Consider the following 1804-nt stretch of genomic DNA (forward strand, 5'->3'; position numbering starts at 1 on the left):
TCAATGATCTATGAAGAAAGTGTAAATCCTCAGAGGTAAACAAAACAAAATGAATTGAAAAAAAAAAAATCCAAATAAATATAAGCAGGAACCCAGAGAAGTAAGTTGAACATTGAAGATAGCGTTCACCCAAAAGTCATTGCTAAATGCTTGTGAACTTGAGTTTTTATGGCACCACAGTCAGGAGATAAAGCTTAAGGCCCATCCAGGGAGGACGTAATACAAGACTTCCTATGTAAAGCTGGGATCCTCTGCAGCAACATTCTCTGTGCAGGACTGAGTTAGAAAAAACCCATATTCTGGAAGACACAGCCAATTAATTTGCTTACAAAGGCAGAGAGTAAAAACGGAGTACCTGAAAAATCGAGTGTAAAATTGTCACTTGCACAGGTTTGCATTACAAATTTACATTATCAAGATGGTCCAGCTTTTCACAAAGATGGCGCCAAAAGTGAAGAAGGAAGCCCCTGCCCCTCCTCCAACCGAAGCCAAAGCAAAGGCTTTGACGGCAAAGAAAGCAGTGCTGAAAGTCGTCCACAGCAACAGAAAAAAGAAGATCCACATGTCACCCACCTTCCAAAGGCCCAAGACACTGCAGCTCTGAAGGCAGCCCAAATATCCTTGGAAGAGCGCCCCCCGGAGAAATAAGCTTGACCTCTATTCCATCATGAAGTTCCCCCCAACTACCGAGTCAGCCATGAAGAAGATAGAAGTCAACAATACACGTGTGTTCATTGTGAATGTCAAGGCCAACAAGCACTAGATCAAACAGGCTGTGAGGAGGCTCTGTGACCTTGACATGGCCAAGGTCAACACTCTGATCAGGCCTGATGGAGAGAAGAAGGCATATATTTGACTGGCTCCTGACTGTGATGCTTTGGATGTTGCCAACAAAATCGGGATCATCCAAACCAATCCAGCTGGCTAATTCTAAATATAAAAAGATTTTTTCCCATAACGTTTAGTTGTTTATTTATGAAGAGAAACTATCGCTTAGCCCAAATATCCATGTTTCATTGTTCAGGAACACAAGTCAGTGATAAACTTCCTTGGAAGTCAACTCAAAGAAATTCTTTACATTCTGAAATCACTTTGCACTCTGAAAGATACCGGCCTTCCTCATCTCCTCAAAATCTTTCATGGAATCATAATTTCTGTAGAAATCTACAGAAGCCTTCTTCCTTGGGTCAGCCATAGCAAACTCGTAGAAAACTGCAACCCCCAGGGAAACAATGATTGCTCCAACAAGATGAAATCGCAGACACTTGGCCAGAAGGCCACACATCTGAGGTTTCACCAAAGCACTGGAAAGCATGGTGGCTATATTCTCCCTTAATACCAATGTCCTTCCGGATGAAGAAATAGATCAAAACATTTTTCACTGTAAAAAAAAAAAAAAAAAAAAAAAAGGAAAAGAAAAGATGGTCTGAATATCAAGCTGATAATTTAGTAAAAAAAAAAAATGCTTATAGATTATAGTGTCTTCAGGTTCCTGATGGAAGCAAATGTAGATGTCAGATGTCCACTAGAGGAATCCACCTTTAAGACTCAGAATTCACACAGGCAAAATTCCAAGGAATACAAAACCACTGGCAGAAGTCACACACACACACCACACATAGGCAGATAAAGAATGCTGAAATAAATTCAAAATAGATGCAAAATGGATCAATAATCAATTACATTGAACTGGACTTAACTAACTTGCATTTCTATGGACAAAATATTTTACATTATTATCAAATTTCTCTAACTTATGGAGTTATAAAATAACTCAAAGACAACGAAAGCAGAGATAACATGG

The 1804-nt window shown here is 39.4% G+C and overlaps 2 pseudogenes; one reads left to right on the forward strand and one right to left on the reverse strand.

Moving 5' to 3' along the window:
- Positions 1 to 439: 439 nt before the first annotated feature.
- On the forward strand, positions 440 to 903 carry LOC109435905 (large ribosomal subunit protein uL23 pseudogene; annotated as a pseudogene).
- A 184-nt stretch (positions 904 to 1087) lies between these two features.
- On the reverse strand, positions 1088 to 1315 carry LOC148755264 (cytochrome c oxidase subunit 6C pseudogene; annotated as a pseudogene).
- Between the last annotated feature and the right edge of the window lie 489 nt (positions 1316 to 1804).

The sequence above is a fragment of the Rhinolophus sinicus genome, chromosome 15 (assembly GCF_057876585.1).
Source record: "Rhinolophus sinicus isolate RSI-liver-muscle chromosome 15, RSI-T2T, whole genome shotgun sequence".
Taxonomy (NCBI): Eukaryota; Metazoa; Chordata; class Mammalia; order Chiroptera; family Rhinolophidae; genus Rhinolophus; species Rhinolophus sinicus.